Source organism: Pseudophryne corroboree, chromosome 2 (assembly GCF_028390025.1).
Source record: "Pseudophryne corroboree isolate aPseCor3 chromosome 2, aPseCor3.hap2, whole genome shotgun sequence".
NCBI lineage: Eukaryota > Metazoa > Chordata > Amphibia > Anura > Myobatrachidae > Pseudophryne > Pseudophryne corroboree.
In genome coordinates this window covers 66,370,743-66,386,508 of record NC_086445.1, presented here as the reverse complement: position 1 = coordinate 66,386,508, position 15,766 = coordinate 66,370,743, and the positions used below count along the sequence as shown (strand labels likewise).

General features: G+C 44.2%; 1 protein-coding gene across 7 annotated transcripts in view; it reads right to left on the bottom strand.

The window, feature by feature from the left end:
• The window catches only part of GRM5 (glutamate metabotropic receptor 5), a 634,815-nt gene that overhangs the window by 150,863 nt on the left and 468,186 nt on the right, over nucleotides 1–15,766 (bottom strand). The window lies entirely within an intron of this gene.

The following is a 15,766-nucleotide window of genomic DNA, read 5'->3' as shown; positions in this document are numbered from 1 at the left end:
ATGACACGCGAAGGTGACGTGACCCTCGCTCCCGGAAGTCTACGGGCCACCAGAGATCACGCCCTACACAGCGTCGTCACGTTGCCAAGGAGACTCCAAGTGCGTCTGGCTCAGATAGAGGAGACGCCATAGCGTCCCCATGACTACCGAGGCAGGCGCTGTCAGAGCTCCGGCGGTCTGGACACACTCAGTTAAATCATGCGCTATTAAAAAACATACTGATCGTACCAAGACCAATATGTTATTAAAAACAAATGCATTTCGGAAAACATAGTGTACTGAACATAATAAGAGGATATTGTTTTACATAGGGCAACAAATACAACCAAAACTACTCCTGTGTGGCCCACAATAAATGCTACAGTTTAACAACGGACATGATTAATCCAATATACTATAATTCATATATACACCAAGAATTATTTTAACACAGGTGTCCCAGATATGGTAATAATAATCATGTTTATAATAATGTATTCCAGCAAATTTTTTCATTTAGTCCCTTGGGTGCCACTGTATCTAAACGTACTATCCATCTCACCTCCATTATTAGCAGTTGCTTGTTCCTATCGCCCCCACGTTTATTTTCAGGGAGGTGGTCAATAATCATGTATTTCACAGAGGCCATAGAGTGTCCTCTCTCTGCGAAATGCTTCGCCACCGGTTGGTCACTGTCACCACTCTGTAAGGCTGCCTTAATTGCTGAGCGGTGTTGTGTTGCTTGTTCTTTAAAGGGGCGGATAGTCTTCCCTACATAGTAGTACCCACAAGGGCATCTAATAATGTAAATTACATACGGAGTCGTGCACGTCACTGGATGCTTGATTGGGATATTTTTCCCACTATGAGGGTGTCGAAATGCTGTACCAGTGTCCATATAGCTGCACGTAACACAATTAATGCATCTATAACAGCCCTTTTTATTAGATCTTATGAATGTTTCTGGATGCTGTTTAAGGCCCGTAATATCGGTTCGGACTATAAGATCTTTGATATTCTTCCCTCGATGAAAACTGGTCACAGGGGTAATATCCTTAAAACTGTGTAAATCTTTGTCCGTACTGACAATGGGCCATAAGGCTTTGGAAGCAGATTGTGTGATCCGGCTGTTGGTGGAATATGTGGTAGACCATATCAACCGGTTAGAATTCTTCCCTCTTTGTGTCAGCTTAACATCTTTATCTGCTAACAATTGCTCACGGGGGATACTGAGAACCTTCAATTTGTGTTTCTGCAGTTACTCCTCTGGGTATCCACGCTGTCTAAATTTTTGTACCATATCGTTCAGTTGTTGATCAAGTGTCGTGGGGTTATTGTTAATTCTTGCCACTCTCAACATTTGTGAGTATGGTAATCCAGACCTGCGGGAGATAGGGTGGTGGCTCGAGTATCTGAGCAGTGTGTTGCGGTCTGTTGCTTTATTAAATACCGGGGTGATGAGTTGACCCCTCTCATTAGTTAACTTCACATCCAAATATTCTATTTCATGAAAACTGGCCTTGTATGTAAATTTAATTGGCCCATTTAAATCATTAATGGCAGTCATGAATTGGATGAACGATTCCTCAGTTCCAGACCAGAAGATGATCAAGTCATCTATATACCTCAGGAATAATTTGGCGTGTTGTTGAAAACTGGGATTCTCATAAAACAGTATGCGTTTTTGTAAATACATGTAGATGTTAGCATATGTCAGTGAGACGTTAGAGCCCATAGAACACCCCAATACTTGCAGATAATATTGACCATCGAAGAGGAAATAGTTCCTATGTAGAACAAGGGTCAATAATTGAATGAGTAATGTTACATCTGGACCTTTGTAATGCTGGTTATTCACCAGCAACAATTCAACAGCCCTAATGCCATCTTGATGGGGAATCGCAGTGTATAAACTCTGGACGTCTAGGGTGCACATCAGCATGGAAAACGGTTCTTCAGTATATTTTTGTATACGTTTTAGAAAGCTGGTGGTGTCTTTCACATATGACATTTCATGTATAATACACGGCTGTAGTAACGTGTCCAAATATTTTGACACTGGCTGTTATAGTGAGCCCATAGCCGAAACAATGGGACGCCCAGGTGGGAATACAGGATCTTTATGTATTTTTGGTGTAGTATAGAACAACGGTGTTCTTGGACATGTTTGTGTTAGGGCTTTCAGTATCCGTTCAGAAATCACGCCATTGGTTTTAGCTGTATTCAATATAAAATCTAATTCCTGTTTATACATTTTAACAGAATTAGTAGATAACTTTTTATAAACAGACTGATCCCTCAATTGACTCAGAGCTTCGTGTCGGTACGTAGAAATGTCTTGCACCACAATCGCCCCGCCTTTATCTGCGGGGCAGATTACTACATCGTCATAAGAAGCCAATTTTTTGATTGCTTGTCGTTCCCCCTTGATAAGATAGTACCGTTGCGTCGGGTTCTCATGGTTAAATTTGTGAATGGAATCATCCAATAGTCGTGTGAAGCACTTCAAAGATGGGTTCAGTACAGGAGGATCATATGAAGATTTGAGCATACCCCTACAGAATTTTTCTACTGGATCTGCATTAGAGTTATTAATCTCCACCCTGCTAGAGCTGTCATAGAAATGTTCATGCAGGCGGAGTTTTCTCCCAAATTTGTGCAAATCAAGATTCCAGTCGAATTCTGAATGCAGAGTTGTGGGGACAAATGCCAATCCTTTATTTAATACTGAAATCTCATCTGTTGTTAATGTCCTTGCAGACAAGTTGAATATTACTTGTTTTTCTTCCAAGGAGGGCGTCCTACCCCTCTCCGTTTGACGGCCTCTTCTCATATGTTGACGTCTGGATTTAGGTTTCCAGTGCGCGTGCGTGCTCCTAAAGGGATTCCAGAGCTATTCTTGATGGAGTCTTCTCCTTCAGATACAACAAAATCACTATCACTCTGAGATGTGTCTGGTTCTGTTCCCTGTTTGGTTCCTCTATTGCCTCTATGATACCGTTGGTATCTGCGATAATTTTTCTGAGGCTCACTCCCACTGAGCCACCTATATACACTGTTTTCCTCATAGTCTTGCATACTCTTGTACGTTTAAGTTTCTTGAATTTAATGAGATCTATTCTGCACTTATCACATTGCGCTTGTAATTTGTTACTCCAATTACCTGAAGTATCTTGTTGCAATGTCTGCATATGCAGGGCCTCAAAATCTTTGATTTTAGTTTTAACGATAGCCAGTTCTTTAGCTGCTTCCTCAGAAAAATTATCGCAGATACCACCGGTATCATAGAGGCAATAGAAGAACCAAACAGGGAACAGAACCAGACACATCTCAGAGTGATAGTGATTTTGTTGTATCTGAAGGAGAAGACTCCATCAAGAATAGCTCTGGAATCCCTTTAGGAGCACGCATGCGCACTGGAAACCTAAATACAGACGTCAACATACGAGAAGAGGCCGTCAAACGGAGAGGGGTAGGACGCCCTCCTTGGAAGAAAAACAAGTAATATTCAACTTGTCTGCAAGGACATTAACAACAGATGAGATTTCAGTATTAAATAAAGGATTGGCATTTGTCCCCACAACTCCGCATTCAGAATTCGACTGGAATCTTGATTTGCACAAAATTGGGAGAAAACTCCGCCTGCATGAACATTTCTATGACAGCTCTAGCAGGGTGGAGATTAATAACTCTAATGCAGATCCAGTAGAAAAATTCTGTAGGGGTATGCTCAAATCTTCATATGATCCTCCTGTACTGAACCCATCTTTGAAGTGCTTCACACGACTATTGGATGATTCCATTCACAAATTTAACCATGAGAACCCGAAGTAACGGTACAATCTTACCAAGGGGGAACGACAAGCAATCAAAAAATTGTCTTCTTATGATGATGTAGTAATCCGCCCAGCAGATAAAGGCGGGGCGATTGTGGTGCAAGACATTTCTACGTACCGACACGAAGCTCTGAGTCAATTGAGGGATCAGTCTGTTTATAAAAAGTTATCTACCAATCCTGTTAAAATGTAGAAACAGGAATTAGATCTTATATTGAATACAGCTAAAACCAATGGCGTGATTTCTGAACGGATACTGAAAGCCCTAACACAAACATGTCCAAGAACACCGTTGTTCTATACTACACCAAAAATACATAGAGATCCTGTTAGAGATGAGCGGGTTCGGTTTCTCTGAATCCGAACCCGCCAGAACTTCATGTTTTTTTTCACGGGTCCGAGCGACTCGGATCTTCCCGCCTTGCTCGGTTAACCCGAGCGCGCCCGAACGTCATCATGACGCTGTCGGATTCTCGCGAGGCTCGGATTCTATCGCGAGACTCGGATTCTATATAAGGAGCCGCGCGTCGCCGCCATTTTCACACGTGCATTGAGATTGATAGGGAGAGGACGTGGCTGGCGTCCTCTCCATTTAGATTATAAGAGACTGAGAGAGATTTACTGGAGCTGACTAGGAGGAGTACTGTTACTGTAGAAGTGTAGAGACTGAGTGGAGAGAGTTTACTAGTGAGGACAGTGCAGTTTACTTTATAATCCGTTCTCTGCCTGAAAAAAGCGATACACAGCACACAGTGACTCAGTCACATACCATATCTGTGTGCACTGCTCAGGCTCAGGCCAGTGTGCTGCATCATCTATTATCTATATATAATATTATATATATATCTGTCTGACTGCTCAGCTCACACAGCTTATAATTGTGGGGGAGACTGGGGAGCACTACTGCAGTGCCAGTTATAGGTTATAGCAGGAGCCAGGAGTACATAATATATTATATAGTGAGTGACCACCAGACACACAGTGCAGTTTATTTAATATATCCGTTCTCTGCCTGAAAAAAGCGATACACACAGTGACTCAGTCAGTCACATACCATATCTGTGTGCACTGCTCAGGCTCAGGCCAGTGTGCTGCATCATCTATATATATTATATATCTGTCTGACTGCTCAGCTCACACAGCTTATAATTGTGGGGGAGACTGGGGAGCACTACTGCAGTGCCAGTTATAGGTTATAGCAGGAGCCAGGAGTACATAATATTATATTAAAATTAAACAGTGCACACTTTTGCTGCAGGAGTGCCACTGCCAGTGTGACTAGTGACCAGTGACCTGACCACCAGTATATATAATATTAGTAGTATACTATCTCTTTATCAACCAGTCTATATTAGCAGCAGACACAGTACAGTGCGGTAGTTCACGGCTGTGGCTACCTCTGTGTCGGCACTCGGCAGCCCGTCCATAATTGTATATACCACCTAACCGTGGTTTTTTTTTCTTTCTTTATACATACATACTAGTTACGAGTATACTATCTCTTTATCAACCAGTCTATATATTAGCAGCAGACACAGTACAGTGCGGTAGTTCACGGCTGTGGCTACCTCTGTGTCGGCACTCGGCAGCCCGTCCATAATTGTATATACCACCTAACCGTGGTTTTTTTTTCTTTCTTTATAGTCATACTAGTTACGAGTATACTATCTCTTTATCAACCAGTCTATATTAGCAGCAGACACAGTACAGTGCGGTAGTTCACGGCTGTGGCTACCTCTGTGTCGGCACTCGGCAGCCCGTCCATAATTGTATATACCACCTAACCGTGGTTTTTTTTTCTTTCTTTATACATACATACTAGTTACGAGTATACTATCTCTTTATCAACCAGTCTATATTAGCAGCAGACACAGTACAGTGCGGTAGTTCACGGCTGTGGCTACCTCTGTGTCGGCACTCGGCAGCCCGTCCATAATTGTATATACCACCTAACCGTGGTTTTTTTTTCTTTCTTTATACATACATACTAGTTACGAGTATACTATCTCTTTATCAACCAGTCTATATATTAGCAGCAGACACAGTACAGTGCGGTAGTTCACGGCTGTGGCTACCTCTGTGTCGGCACTCGGCAGCCCGTCCATAATTGTATATACCACCTAACCGTGGTTTTTTTTTCTTTCTTTATACATACATACTAGTTACGAGTATACTATCTCTTTATCAACCAGTCTATATTAGCAGCAGACACAGTACAGTGCGGTAGTTCACGGCTGTGGCTACCTCTGTGTCGGCACTCGGCAGCCCGTCCATAATTGTATATACCACCTAACCGTGGTTTTTTTTTCTTTCTTTATACATACATACTAGTTACGAGTATTCTATCTCTCTATCAACCAGTCTATATTAGCAGCAGACACAGTACAGTGCGGTAGTTCACGGCTGTGGCTACCTCTGTGTCGGCACTCGGCAGCCCGTCCATAATTGTATATACCACCTAACCGTGGTTTTTTTTTCTTTCTTTATACATACATACTAGTTACGAGTATACTATCTCTTTATCAACCAGTCTATATATTAGCAGCAGACACAGTACAGTGCGGTAGTTCACGGCTGTGGCTACCTCTGTGTCGGCACTCGGCAGCCCGTCCATAATTGTATATACCACCTAACCGTGGTTTTTTTTTCTTTCTTTATACATACATACTAGTTACGAGTATACTATCTCTTTATCAACCAGTCTATATTAGCAGCAGACACAGTACAGTGCGGTAGTTCACGGCTGTGGCTACCTCTGTGTCGGCACTCGGCAGCCCGTCCATAATTGTATATACCACCTAACCGTGGTTTTTTTTTCTTTCTTTATACATACATACTAGTTACGAGTATACTATCTCTTTATCAACCAGTCTATATTAGCAGCAGACACAGTACAGTGCGGTAGTTCACGGCTGTGGCTACCTCTGTGTCGGCACTCGGCAGCCCGTCCATAATTGTATATACCACCTAACCGTGGTTTTTTTTTCTTTCTTTATACATACATACTAGTTACGAGTATACTATCTCTTTATCAACCAGTCTATATATTAGCAGCAGACACAGTACAGTGCGGTAGTTCACGGCTGTGGCTACCTCTGTGTCGGCACTCGGCAGCCCGTCCATAATTGTATACTAGTATCCAATCCATCCATCTCCATTGTTTACCTGAGGTGCCTTTTAGTTGTGCCTATTAAAATATGGAGAACAAAAATGTTGAGGTTCCAAAATTAGGGAAAGATCAAGATCCACTTCCACCTCGTGCTGAAGCTGCTGCCACTAGTCATGGCCGAGACGATGAAATGCCAGCAACGTCGTCTGCCAAGGCCGATGCCCAATGTCATAGTACAGAGCATGTCAAATCCAAAACACCAAATATCAGTAAAAAAAGGACTCCAAAACCTAAAATAAAATTGTCGGAGGAGAAGCGTAAACTTGCCAATATGCCATTTACCACACGGAGTGGCAAGGAACGGCTGAGGCCCTGGCCTATGTTCATGGCTAGTGGTTCAGCTTCACATGAGGATGGAAGCACTCAGCCTCTCGCTAGAAAAATGAAAAGACTCAAGCTGGCAAAAGCAGCACAGCAAAGAACTGTGCATTCTTCGAAATCCCAAATCCACAAGGAGAGTCCAATTGTGTCGGTTGCGATGCCTGACCTTCCCAACACTGGACGTGAAGAGCATGCGCCTTCCACCATTTGCACGCCCCCTGCAAGTGCTGGAAGGAGCACCCGCAGTCCAGTTCCTGATAGTCAGATTGAAGATGTCAGTGTTGAAGTACACCAGGATGAGGAGGATATGGGTGTTGCTGGCGCTGGGGAGGAAATTGACCAGGAGGATTCTGATGGTGAGGTGGTTTGTTTAAGTCAGGCACCCGGGGAGACACCTGTTGTCCGTGGGAGGAATATGGCCGTTGACATGCCAGGTGAAAATACCAAAAAAATCAGCTCTTCGGTGTGGAGGTATTTCACCAGAAATGCGGACAACAGGTGTCAAGCCGTGTGTTCCCTTTGTCAAGCTGTAATAAGTAGGGGTAAGGACGTTAACCACCTCGGAACATCCTCCCTTATACGTCACCTGCAGCGCATTCATAATAAGTCAGTGACAAGTTCAAAAACTTTGGGTGACAGCGGAAGCAGTCCACTGACCAGTAAATCCCTTCCTCTTGTAACCAAGCTCACGCAAACCACCCCACCAACTCCCTCAGTGTCAATTTCCTCCTTCCCCAGGAATGCCAATAGTCCTGCAGGCCATGTCACTGGCAATTCTGACGAGTCCTCTCCTGCCTGGGATTCCTCCGATGCATCCTTGCGTGTAACGCCTACTGCTGCTGGCGCTGCTGTTGTTGCCGCTGGGAGTCGATGGTCATCCCAGAGGGGAAGTCGTAAGCCCACTTGTACTACTTCCAGTAAGCAATTGACTGTTCAACAGTCCTTTGCGAGGAAGATGAAATATCACAGCAGTCATCCTACTGCAAAGCGGATAACTGAGGCCTTGACAACTATGTTGGTGTTAGACGTGCGTCCGGTATCCGCCGTTAGTTCACAGGGAACTAGACAATTTATTGAGGCAGTGTGCCCCCGTTACCAAATACCATCTAGGTTCCACTTCTCTAGGCAGGCGATACCGAGAATGTACACGGACGTCAGAAAAAGACTCACCAGTGTCCTAAAAAATGCAGTTGTACCCAATGTCCACTTAACCACGGACATGTGGACAAGTGGAGCAGGGCAGGGTCAGGACTATATGACTGTGACAGCCCACTGGGTAGATGTATGGACTCCCGCCGCAAGAACAGCAGCGGCGGCACCAGTAGCAGCATCTCGCAAACGCCAACTCTTTCCTAGGCAGGCTACGCTTTGTATCACCGCTTTCCAGAATACGCACACAGCTGAAAACCTCTTACGGCAACTGAGGAAGATCATCGCGGAATGGCTTACCCCAATTGGACTCTCCTGTGGATTTGTGGCATCGGACAACGCCAGCAATATTGTGTGTGCATTAAATATGGGCAAATTCCAGCACGTCCCATGTTTTGCACATACCTTGAATTTGGTGGTGCAGAATTTTTTTAAAAACGACAGGGGCGTGCAAGAGATGCTGTCGGTGGCCAGAAAAATTGCGGGACACTTTCGGCGTACAGGCACCACGTACAGAAGACTGGAGCACCACCAAAAACTACTGAACCTGCCCTGCCATCATCTGAAGCAAGAAGTGGTAACGAGGTGGAATTCAACCCTCTATATGCTTCAGAGGTTGGAGGAGCAGCAAAAGGCCATTCAAGCCTATACAATTGAGCACGATATAGGAGGTGGAATGCACCTGTCTCAAGTGCAGTGGAGAATGATTTCAACGTTGTGCAAGGTTCTGATGCCCTTTGAACTTGCCACACGTGAAGTCAGTTCAGACACTGCCAGCCTGAGTCAGGTCATTCCCCTCATCAGGCTTTTGCAGAAGAAGCTGGAGGCATTGAAGAAGGAGCTAAAAGGGAGCGATTCCGCTAGGCATGTGGGACTTGTGGATGCAGCCCTTAATTCGCTTAACAAGGATTCACGGGTGGTCAATCTGTTGAAATCAGAGCACTACATTTTGGCCACCGTGCTCGATCCTAGATATAAAGCCTACCTTGGATCTCTCTTTCCGGCAGACACAAGTCTGCTGGGGTTGAAAGACCTGCTGGTGACAAAATTGTCAAGTCAAGCGGAACGCGACCTGTCAACATCTCCTCCTTCACATTCTCCCGCAACTGGGGGTGCGAGGAAAAGGCTCAGAATTCCGAGCCCACCCGCTGGCGGTGATGCAGGGCAGTCTGGAGCGACTGCTGATGCTGACATCTGGTCCGGACTGAAGGACCTGACAACGATTACGGACATGTCGTCTACTGTCACTGCATATGATTCTCTCAACATTGATAGAATGGTGGAGGATTATATGAGTGACCGCATCCAAGTAGGCACGTCACACAGTCCGTACTTATACTGGCAGGAAAAAGAGGCAATTTGGAGGCCCTTGCACAAACTGGCTTTATTCTACCTAAGTTGCCCTCCCACAAGTGTGTACTCCGAAAGAGTGTTTAGTGCCGCCGCTCACCTTGTCAGCAATCGGCGTACGAGGTTACATCCAGAAAATGTGGAGAAGATGATGTTCATTAAAATGAATTATAATCAATTCCTCCGCGGAGACATTGACCAGCAGCAATTGCCTCCACAAAGTACACAGGGAGCTGAGATGGTGGATTCCAGTGGGGACGAATTGATAATCTGTGAGGAGGGGGATGTACACGGTGATATATCGGAGGGTGAAGATGAGGTGGACATCTTGCCTCTGTAGAGCCAGTTTGTGCAAGGAGAGATTAATTGCTTCTTTTTTGGGGGGGGTCCAAACCAACCCGTCATATCAGTCACAGTCGTGTGGCAGACCCTGTCACTGAAATGATGGGTTGGTTAAAGTGTGCATGTCCTGTTTTGTTTATACAACATAAGGGTGGGTGGGAGGGCCCAAGGACAATTCCATCTTGCACCTCTTTTTTCTTTTCTTTTTCTTTGCATCATGTGCTGATTGGGGAGGGTTTTTTGGAAGGGACATCCTGCGTGACACTGCAGTGCCACTCCTAGATGGGCCAGGTGTTTGTGTCGGCCACTAGGGTCGCTAATCTTACTCACACAGTCAGCTACCTCATTGCGCCTCTTTTTTTCTTTGCGTCATGTGCTGTTTGGGGAGGGTTTTTTGGAAGGGACATCCTGCGTGACACTGCAGTGCCACTCCTAGATGGGCCCGGTGTTTGTGTCGGCCACTAGGGTCGCTAATCTTACTCACACAGCTACCTCATTGCGCCTCTTTTTTTCTTTGCGTCATGTGCTGTTTGGGGAGGGTTTTTTGGAAGGGACATCCTGCGTGACACTGCAGTGCCACTCCTAGATGGGCCCGGTGTTTGTGTCGGCCACTAGGGTCGCTAATCTTACTCACACAGCTACCTCATTGCGCCTCTTTTTTTCTTTGCGTCATGTGCTGTTTGGGGAGGGTTTTTTGGAAGGGACATCCTGCGTGACACTGCAGTGCCACTCCTAGATGGGCCCGGTGTTTGTGTCGGCCACTAGGGTCGCTTATCTTACTCACACAGCGACCTCGGTGCAAATTTTAGGACTAAAAATAATATTGTGAGGTGTGAGGTATTCAGAATAGACTGAAAATGAGTGTAAATTATGGTTTTTGAGGTTAATAATACTTTGGGATCAAAATGACCCCCAAATTCTATGATTTAAGCTGTTTTTTAGTGTTTTTTGAAAAAAACACCCGAATCCAAAACACACCCGAATCCGACAAAAAAAATTCGGTGAGGTTTTGCCAAAACGCGTTCGAACCCAAAACACGGCAGCGGAACCGAACCCAAAACCAAAACACAAAACCCGAAAAATTTCAGGCGCTCATCTCTAGATCCTGTATTCCCACCTGGGAGTCCCATTGTTTCGGCTATGGGCTCACTATATCAGCCGGTGTCAAAATATTTGGACACGTTACTACAGCCGTGTATTATACATGAAATGTCATATGTGAAAGACACCACCAGCTTTCTAAAACGTATACAAAAATATACTGAAGAACCGTTTTCCATGCTTATGTGCACCCTAGACGTCCAGAGTTTATACACTGCGATCCCCCATCAAGATGGCATTAGGGCTGTTGAATTGTTCCTGGTGAATAACCAGCATTACAAAGGTCCAGATGTAACATTCCTCATTCAATTATTGACCCTTGTTCTACATAGGAACTATTTCCTCTTCGATGGTCAATATTATCTGCAAGTATTGGGGTGTTCTATGGGCTCTAACGTCTCACCGACATATGCTAACATCTACATGTATTTACAAGAACGCATACTGTTTTATGAGAATCACAGTTTTCAACAACACGCCAAATTATTCCTGAGGTATATAGATGACTTGATCATCTTCTGGTCTGGAACTGAGGAATCATTCATCCAATTCATGACTGCCATCAATGATTTAAATGGGCCAATTAAATTTACATACAAGGCCAGTTTTCATGAAATAGAATATTTGGATGTGAAGTTAACTAATGAGAGGGGTCAACTCATCACCCCGGTATTTAATAAAGCAACAGACCGCAACACACTGCTCAGATACTCGAGCCACCACCCTATCTCCCTCAGGTCTGGATTACCATACTCACAAATGTTGAGAGTGGCAAGAATTAACAATAACCCCACGACACTTGATCAACAACTGAACGATATGGTACAAAAATTTAGACAGCGTGGATACCCAGAGGAGTTACTGCAGAAACACAAATTGAAGGTTCTCAGTATCCCCCGTGAGCAATTGTTAGCAGATAAAGATGTTAAGCTGACACAAAGAGGGAAGAATTCTAACCGGTTGATATGGTCTACCACATATTCCACCAACAGCCGGATCACACAATCTGCTTCCAAAGCCTTATGGCCCATTGTCAGTACGGACAAAGATTTGCACAGTTTTAAGGATATTACCCCTATGACCAGTTTTCGTCGAGGGAAGAATATCAAAGATCTTATAGTCCGTACCGATATTACGGGCCTTAACGCCCAGCGTTAGAAACCCAGGCACAGAATCACAGGGCTATTATATAGGAGATGATTATTATTACCATATCTGGGACACCTGTATTAAAATAATTCTTGGTGTATATATGAATTATAGTATATTGGATTAATCATGTCCGTTGTTAAACTGTAGCATTTATTGTGGGCCACACCGGAGTAGTTTTGGTTGTTTTTGTTGCCCTATATAATACAATATCCTCTTATTATGTTCAGTACACTATGTTTTCCGAAATGCATTTGTTTTTAATAACATATTGGTCTTGGTATGATCAGTATGTTTTTAATAGCGCATGATTTAACTGAGTGTGTGCAGACCGCCGGAGCTCTGACAGCGCCTGCCTCGGTAGTCATGGGGACGCTATGGCGTCTCCTCTATCTGAGCCAGACGTGCTTGGAGTCTCCTTGGCAATGTGACAACGCTGTGTAGGGCGTGATCTCTGGTGGCCCGTAGACTTCCGGGAGCGAGGGTCACGTCACCTTCGCGTGTCATGGAGCCGCTGGCCGGGTCCCGCCGCCGCATGTGCAGTTCGTTTGTTTATGTGGTATATAAGCAGGGTAAGTTAGCACTATATGTTTGTCTGTCATGTATGGTGATTATATTGCATGTACATCCTGAAGACGGTGAGATGAACACCGAAACGTCGATGATGATGTAATTAAGATGACTTTTTGAATACAAGCATTTTCACTTAAATCCTCTGAGTGCCGTCCCTTTCGTTTGGTATATATATATATATATATATATACACACACACACACACACACACACACACACACACATATATATATATATATATATATATACACACACAGTATTTATATCCAGTATAACCATTGGTGTAACTCCCACTAGGCACGAGACACGTATAGTGGAGCAAGAGGCGGAGAAGAGGGAGGGGTGAGGTAAGGGGTGCCTTGGGTGTCTGGATGCACCGGGACTGCATCCAACATAAAAGAGGCAGAGCTGGCAGTCACTTGATGTGGGGGGATGGGTGACCAATGTTGGAGGGCAATAATGATTTGCCGAAGGGCGGCCTGACATAACAATTCTCATATTTAATTAAAGGGGAGAGGAGTGAACTCTGGAGCACTAAGTACAGTCGGTCTAATCAATTCTCTTAATGTTTGCCCAACCAGATATTATGACAAATGAAAGTGTGAAATGAAAGAGAAATGATCAAAGGCGACAATAATATGACAATATCAAACATGAAATGGTTGTTACGATACTGTAAATATTCCAGAGAGAGTCCACAGGATTCTCAGGTAATGCTCCAAATGTCCACAAGGAATATGGGAAAAAATAAAATAAAAAAGTCCAATGTGTAGTAATGTTAAAAACCAATAGGTTTCAATGGTGTCCAGAATAGGAAGCCTAATGTGAGGGTAAACTTGATAGAAGGAAAGGATAGGATCTCACCACCACTCCGAATACATAATCCAGCGTACCGAAACTCACATATATAGAAATAGAGGAATTACATATAAAGGTATCTTTATGTGGAAGTTTCACAATTATTCATATAGGTACTGCGTACCCCACTCACGTGTCAGGGGTGCTCTTTCTGCATATAAAGGTATCTTTAAATTAGGGATGAGCGGGTTCGGTTCCTCTGAATCCGAACCCGCCCGAACTTCAGCTTTTTTCCACGGGTCCGAGCAGGCTCGGATCCTCCCGCCTTGCTCGGTTAACCCGAGCACGCCCGAACGTCATCATCCCGCTGTCGGATTCTCGCGAGACTCGGATTCTATATAAGGAGCCGCGCGTCGCCGCCATTTTCACACGTGCATTGAGAGTCATAGGGAGAGGACGTGGCTGGCGTCCTCTCCGTTTAGAGAAGAGAGAGACACAGTATTTTGGGGAGCATTATTAGGAGGAGTACTACTATACTGTATACTACTATACTACTTGCTGAAGTGATATTTATAGAGTCATAGGGAGAGGACGTGGCTGGCGTCCTCTCCGTTTAGAGAAGAGAGAGACACAGTATACTATTTTGGGGAGCATTATTAGGAGGAGTACTACTATACTGTATACTACTATACTACTTGCTGAAGTGATATTTATAGAGTCATAGGGAGAGGACGTGGCTGGCGTCCTCTCCGTTTAGAGAAGAGAGAGACACAGTATTTTGGGGAGCATTATTAGGAGGAGTACTACTATACTGTATACTACTCAGACACAGTATTTTGGGGAGCATTATTAGGAGGAGTACTACTATACTGTATACTACTCTACTACTTGCTGAAGTGATATTTATAGAGTCATAGGGAGAGGACGTGGCTGGCGTCCTCTCCGTTTAGAGAAGAGAGAGACACAGTATTTTGGGGAGCATTATTAGGAGGAGTACTACTATACTGTATACTACTCAGACACAGTATTTTGGGGAGCATTATTAGGAGGAGTACTACTATACTGTATACTACTCTACTACTTGCTGAAGTGATATTTATAGAGTCATAGGGAGAGGACGTGGCTGGCGTCCTCTCCGTTTAGAGAAGAGAGAGACACAGTATTTTGGGGAGCATTATTAGGAGGAGTACTACTATACTGTATACTACTCTACTACTTGCTGAAGTGATATTTATAGAGTCATAGGGAGAGGACGTGGCTGGCGTCCTCTCCGTTTAGAGAAGAGAGAGACACAGTATACTATTTTGGGGAGCATTATTAGGAGGAGTACTACTATACTGTATACTACTCTACTACTTGCTGAAGTGATATTTATAGAGTCATAGGGAGAGGACGTGGCTGGCGGCCTCTCCGTTTAGAGAAGAGAGAGACACAGTATTTTGGGGAGCATTATTAGGAGGAGTACTACTATACTGTATACTACTCTACTACTTGCTGAAGTGATATTTATAGAGTCATAGGGAGAGGACGTGGCTGGCGTCCTCTCCGTTTAGAGAAGAGAGAGACACAGTATTTTGGGGAGCATTATTAGGAGGAGTACTACTATACTGTATACTACTGTACTACTTGCTGAAGTGATATTATAGAGTCATAGGGGGAGAGGACGTGGCTGGCGTCCTCTCCGTTTAGAGAAGAGAGAGACACAGTATTTTGGGAGCATTATTAGGAGGAGTACTACTATACTGTATACTACTCAGACACAGTATTTTGGGGAGCATTATTAGGAGGAGTACTACTATACTGTATACTACTCTACTACTTGCTGAAGTGATATTTATAGAGTCATAGGGAGAGGACGTGGCTGGCGTCCTCTCCGTTTAGAGAAGAGAGAGACACAGTATTTTGGGGAGCATTATTAGGAGGAGTACTACTATACTGTATACTACTCTACTACTTGCTGAAGTGATATTTATAGAGTCATAGGGAGAGGACGTGGCTG